The following is a 6,684-nucleotide window of genomic DNA, read 5'->3' as shown; positions in this document are numbered from 1 at the left end:
GGCGTGGTAGGCTTCAGCTTCTTGCATGACTGTAGAGTTGCATGTGCTAGCTACTGGGCACGTTGCATCATTTTCTGTGCGCGCCGGCTGGCCCGTAGTACGGTGGTGGCATTCTCCTGGCCTCCCCCTGGCGCCTGGTCATGGCTCAGGTTCAATGCTCTGTTCCCGCTGCTGGGAAGTGTTATAAACCTTGAATTATCTAGCAGTCGGTCTAGAGGGTAGAGATTAAGTGTAGTAGACAACGGTAACGATGTAGACCTAGAAAGCTATCTAGAGGAAGGAGAAAGTGTCGAACCTGAGATCCCAGAGGGAGTGGATCTAGAGGCCTCCATCAGCTTCGTCGGTGAAGTCTGCTCACGGGCAGCGATGGTTGGAGTAGAGGTTGCACGGACGTCGATGCAGAGTAGACGGGGCGTAGCAGTGACGACGGCGAGGGTCAGCGGAGCTTCCCGTCGCTGGCTGCGCGCCCTCTTAGATCGGAATTAGGGTTTGTCGGTGGGGTTTACGTCTCACGGCGAACCTCGTGCTTTGAGCCGTCGGCCCCCACCTCTTTATATAGCGCAGTGCGATGGGGGCCCACCAACCATGTAGGGTTGGGCGCCCCCGATCAGGGCGCGAGACCAAGGCCCAATAGGCCGTTGGGCTTATTGGTCAGGAGATCAATCTAACATTCTCCCCCTTGATCTCACTATTACTTTTATCTTTAAACTTTAAACTTCAATCCTTTTATCCTTACTCATTTCTTCATAGATGATGCATAGAGCATGTCTCATCGTCACGGTCAATCATCGATAGATTTAACAGCTACAATGCACGTCTCTGATCTGAAATAGTTACTTTAACTTTTGGGCCCTTTATAGTCCAGGAATCATAGGCTTTCCCTTAAACCCATGCCGGCTACATGTTCTCTGAACACGTTGGGTGGTAAGCCTTTTGTAAGCGGATCCGCGAGCATCTTTTTGGTACTTATATGCTTAAGACTTATCATTTGATCCCGGACTTTATCCTTCACAACATAATACTTTATGTCAATGTGTTTGGCAGCACCACTTGATCTATTGTTGTGAGCATACTGTACTGCTGGATTATTATCGTAGTATAACTTCAGTGGTCTATTGATGTCGTCAACCACCTTCAAACCGGGTATGAACTTCTTTAGCCAGTTCACCTGCCCCGTTGCCTCATAACATGCTACAAATTCGGCATACATTGTGGACGATGTAGTGACGGTTTGCTTTGAGCTTTTCCATGAAATAGCTCCCCCTGCGAGAGTAAACACATATCCAGACGTGGATTTTCTATTATCTCCCGCATAATCAGAATCTGAATATCCCACTATATGGAGTGAATCAGATCTTCTATACGTCATCATGAGGCCTTTCATTCTTTGCAAATAACGCAAGACTTTCTTTACCAATTTCCAGTGTTCTATTCCAGGATTGCTCTGGAATCTACCAAGTAACCCGGTAACAAATGCCAAGTCAGGGCGCGTACACACTTGAGCATATTGCAAGCTTCCGACAGCTGAAGCATATGGAACCACTTTTATTTGATCGATCTCATATTGGTTCCTGGGGCATTGAAAATCCCCATATCTGTCGCCCTTGACTATAGGAGCAGGTGAGGGACTACATTTGTGCATACTGAATTTCTTTAAGACTTTTTCTATGTATGCCTTTTGTGACAGTCCTAATACCCCTTTACTTCTATCTCGGTGAATCTCGATCTCTAGAACAAACGAAGCTTCACCAAGATCTTTCATATCAAATTTTGAGAACAAAAACTTCTTTGTCTCAAGTAGTAGACTGACATCACTACTAGCAAGTAAGATATCATCCACATACAGGACAAGAAAGATAAACTTCCCATTCTTGAATTTTACGTAGACACAATTGTCCTCAACATTAGCTTTAAACCCAAAATTCTTTATTGTCTGATCAAACTTTAAGTACCACTGTCTTGAAGCTTGTTTTAATCCATAAATAGATTTCTTTAGGCGGCATCCCAAATGTTCTTTTCCTTCCATGACAAAACCTTTCGGTTGTGCCATGTAAACATTTTCCTCTAAGTCTCCGTTGAGAAATGTCGTCTTTACATCCATCTGGTGTAATTCCAAATCGTAATGTGCCACTAATGCCATTATGATTCTGAAGGAATCCTTACATGAGACTGGAGAAAAGGTCTCATTGTAATCAATCCCTTCTCTTTGTGTAAAGCCTTTTGCCACAAGTCGGGCTTTATATCTCTCTATATTCCCTTGAGAGTCAAGTTTTGTTTTGTAGACCCATTTACAGCCTACTGTTTTGGCTCCTTTAGGAATTATCTCCAAATCCCAAACTTTATTTTCATTCATTGATCTCATCTCATCTTCCATGGCCTCAAGCCACTTTGATGAATGATCACTTTTCATGGCTTCTTCAAATGAGGTGGGATCACCCTCCATTTGAAATTCTTCAGTGTTGTACACTTCATAATCAGTAGGAATAGCTGATTTTCTAACTCTTTGAGACCTTCTAGGGGCCTCCTCAATTGGCACATTTTCTGTTTGAGGTTGTTGTTGCTCCCCCTCATGTGTGGCGATAGGTTCTATAGGATCCTGAGGCATAGATTCCTCATCATCATTCATTGTTGCCACAGGCGGGATAACAACAGGTGCTGACACCACAGTGTCTTGTACTGTTGGTGCAGCAACTGCAGGTAGTGAGAAAAATGGCTCATGAATGATCGGAGTGGGTGCATACACCCGCTTCTCTTCAAGGTCAATTTCTCGAGCTACCATGCTCTCCCTAATCATTTCATCCTCTAGAAAGACAGCGTGTCTCATTTCCACAAACTTTGTATGTCTGTTAGGACAATAGAAATGAAAACCTTTTGACTTTTTCTGGGTAGCCAATGAAATGGCAACTCACTGTTTTGGGATCTAGCTTCCCAATGTTTGGGTTAAAAACTTTAGCCTCAGCAGGGCTCCTCCACACACGCAAGTGGTTAAGTGAGGGTATTCTTCCTGTCCACAACTCATACGGTGTTTTGGGCACCGACTTACTTGGTACTCTATTGAGAATATGAATGGCGGTTTTTAACGCCTCCATCCATAGACTCATGGGTAAAGTGGAGTAACTTATCATACTACGCACCATATCCATCAGGGTACGGTTACGCCTTTCAGCTACTCCATTCTGTTGAGGTTCGCCCGGTGTTGAATACTGGGCGACTATACCATTCTCCTGTAAGAACCTTGCAAAAGGTCTAGGAACTTGTCCATATGGGGTATGCCGACCGTAGTACTCTCCTCCACGGTCAGACCTGACTATCTTAATCTTTAAATCATGCTGATTTTCAACTTCTGCTTTAAATATTTTAAATTTATCCAACGCTTCTGTTCTTTCTTTAATTGGATAAATGTAGCCAAACCGAGAGTAATCGTCTGTGAATGTTATGAATGAATCATAACCATCCACACTTTTCACAGGAAAAGGACCACATATGTCTGTGTGAATAATCTGTAGGATTCCTGCGCTTCGTTTGGCATCTTTCTTAATTTTCTTTACATACTTTCCTTTTATACAATCTCTACATTGTTCTAACTCTGAGAGCTCTAATGGAGGAAGAATATCATTCTTAACTAGTCTTTCTATTCTCCCCCTCGAAATATGGCCTAAACGACAGTGCCATAATTTTGACAACGCATCGTGAGCTCTCTTTCGTTTTCCGTTTCCATTGTTCGATGAGGATACATTTTCATTCACATCACATACGGAATTCACATTTTCACGAAGTGATAACAAATAAAGCTCGTCTTGTCGGAAGGCAAGACCAACACATTTATTATTAAACAATATCTGACATTTGCCATTTCCAAAATGGCAATCATAACCATCATGGTCCAACTTTGATACACTAATAAGGTTTCTTTGCAAAGAAGGTACATAAAGAACATCTCTAAGAAAAAGTATGAAGCCATCTGGAAGCTCTAGAGGAAGATCTCCAACGGCCTCAACATCTGCTTGTACTCCATTTGCGACTTTAATGAAACTTTCGCTTCTTTGCAAAGTTCTCATCGAACGGAATCCCTGTAATGAATTAGCAACATGAATAGTTGCACCTGAATCAATCCACCAAGTAGATTTTGAAAACTTTACATACAAGGATTCATTTACGAACGTAATAATGTTCTCACCTTTATTCTTCATAATCATCTTTAAGAAATCAGGACAATTCTTTTTATAATGTCCTGTCTTCTTGCAGTGGAGACACTGGTCTTTAGCCACTGGGAATTGCTGGTTCTGAGACTGTTGCATGGGACCTTTTCCAGATGACTTGGAGGAAGAGCTGTTATTGTAGTTCTTTTTCTTATCTTTTAGGTAGTTGACAGAACCACCTTGTGAAACTTTTATTCTTTCCTCCTCCTGCACACACATGGCTATGAGCTTTTCTAAATCCCATTTTTCAGGCTGTATGTTGTAATTAACAACAAATGTGTCAAATTCTTTGGGCAAAGAAGCAAAAATCAAATGAATAAGGAACTCATCCTTGAGTGCCAAATCCATTGGTTTGAGCTTAGATGCCAGATTGCTCATTCTCAGTATGTGCTCTCTAATGCCATTGCCGCCACCAGAGTACCTTTCTGTAACCAGCTGCTTGATCAGCTGGGTTGCATATGTCTTTGAAGAGCCAGTGAACTGACTCTTTATTCTATCTAGGTACTCTGTGACTGTGTCATAGTCTGGAATTGAGCCCACAATAGCAGGTTCAATGGTGTTCTTTATCACTGCCAAACACTTCTTATTGGCAGTGACTCATTTCCTATGCTCAAGGTCATAGGACATCTTTACGGGAGCAAAATCCCGCTCTCTATTCTGCCATGCAGCATCAGTCTCATCAGTCTCCCTCAACGGTGCCACGGGTTCTTTGGAACACGGTGTGGTGACAACCCAGTCCACCTCAGCGAGGATAAAGGCCAGGTCTATCTTTTTCTTCCACTCAATATAGTTATCACCTTTTAGAGTGGGATCTCTTTGATACAACTCATTAAGTTGTATCCTCCTGAAACCACAATTCAAATAGTGTGAGAACAGAAATAACAACAATAATTGCATGCCTTAGTTTAACGTTGGTCAAAATTAAAACATACAATTATTTTATACATTAAATCTACATCACCGTTGGGCAGAAATAGAAATAATGCATAATCATTAAAAATTATAATATTGCTATTAACAACGTTGGTCAGAAAATAACAATATTATAATCAACTCATATTTTTCTCTTGGCTCTTAAAATCAAATTCTCCCGTTGGTTCGAATTTAATTAAAAGTCCATAATTACTTTAAATACGCAGCGGAAAATTTAAATATGCCCATAATTATTTTTCCAGAAACTCTTAAATATTGCACTGTTCTCTGAACAAAATTGTCGTTGGACAAAAATTGCACAAAGATTTGCATCAACTTCCAATTGAAATTCATCAAATATATATATTTCTGGAAAAATAAGAGAAAAACTTTGAGCTATTTCTATTCATTAGGCCATTTCGGCCCAGCCAGCACACGCGCGGCCCACGGCCTGCTCACGCGCGCGCGCGCCAGCGCACCCCCGCGCCCAGGCCGCAACCTGGGCCTGGGCCAGGAAATCAGCCTCGCGCCCTTTCCCCCCTGGGCTGCGGCGCTGGCCCAGTCGCTCGTGGCCGTCCATCTCCATCCGACGGCTGCCCGCGCGCGTCGCGAGATCAAAACCCCGGCGACCGGCGCGGCGCCCTTGACCTAGCGTCATTCGGCTTCGCTCTCTCTCTCTCTCTCTCTTCGCCCCTCACTGCTCTTTCCTCTCCACTCAGTCCCGCCGCAGCAGACACCGAGCGAGGAGCTTCGGCGGCGAGAGAGATCAGCAAGCCCCGGCGCTGTCTCCGGCCCCCTCGCCGGCGTGCGCGCTCCCCAGCGGGTGAGCGCGCCGCCGTCGAGCGGCCTGGTCACGGCGCCCTAGTGGCCGTTCCGGCAAGCAGATCACCCCCGGCTGGCCCTTTCTTTTCCCCTCGTGGCGGCGTGCACGACGGTGAGGTGAGCCGAGCCGAGCCACCCTCTTCCTTTTCTTTCCCCTTTCGGTTTCTTTGATTCGGATTTGGCCCGATTTTCCGATTAGGGTTAGGGTTTGCTTTTCCGATTTGAAATCGGTTCTTTTCCCCTTCTCAGTCAATCACCGAGCGGGTTAGGGTATGGGTTGGGGACGGCACTGTTTTCCTTGAGCCACGGCCGAGCCGGGCCTCTGTCCACGCGCCAACCATGGCGGCGGTGATAGCTTTTCCGCGCGACGGCGGTGTCGGGAGGACCGGGTAGGTTCCCCTCTTCATACTATACCTTCCCTAAAACCCGATGTAGGGTTAGGGTTTCATCAGATCCGATCCGAGATCGTGATCTCATTCTTTCTCTACCCCTATCTAGATCTACGTGCTAGTAGGCTCTGATGCCATTGTTATAAACCTTGAATCATCTAGCAGTTGGTCTAGAGGGTAGAGATTAAGTGCAGTAGACAACGGTAACGATGTAGACCTAGAAAGCTATCTAGAGGAAGGAGAAAGTGTCGAACCTGAGATCCCAGAGGGAGTGGATCCAGAGGCCTCCATCAGCTTCGTCGGTGAAGTCTGCTCATGGGCAGCGATGGTTGGAGTAGAGGTTGCACGGACGTCGATGCAGA

General features: G+C 44.8%; 1 long non-coding RNA gene across 1 annotated transcript; it reads right to left on the bottom strand.

Annotated features, from left to right (window-relative positions):
• Positions 1 to 3,840: 3,840 nt before the first annotated feature.
• On the bottom strand, positions 3,841 to 4,310 carry LOC136546115 (uncharacterized). Its single transcript, XR_010781263.1, has 2 exons — positions 4,178 to 4,310; positions 3,841 to 4,070 (listed from the first exon to the last, which is right to left on the bottom strand). It is a non-coding gene; the product is annotated as an uncharacterized lncRNA (long non-coding RNA).
• Between the last annotated feature and the right edge of the window lie 2,374 nt (positions 4,311 to 6,684).

Source organism: Miscanthus floridulus, chromosome 3 (assembly GCF_019320115.1).
Source record: "Miscanthus floridulus cultivar M001 chromosome 3, ASM1932011v1, whole genome shotgun sequence".
Classification (NCBI taxonomy): Eukaryota; Viridiplantae; Streptophyta; class Magnoliopsida; order Poales; family Poaceae; genus Miscanthus; species Miscanthus floridulus.
The sequence above is the reverse complement of the archived record's forward strand: the minus strand, read 5'-3'. Positions and strand labels throughout refer to the sequence as shown.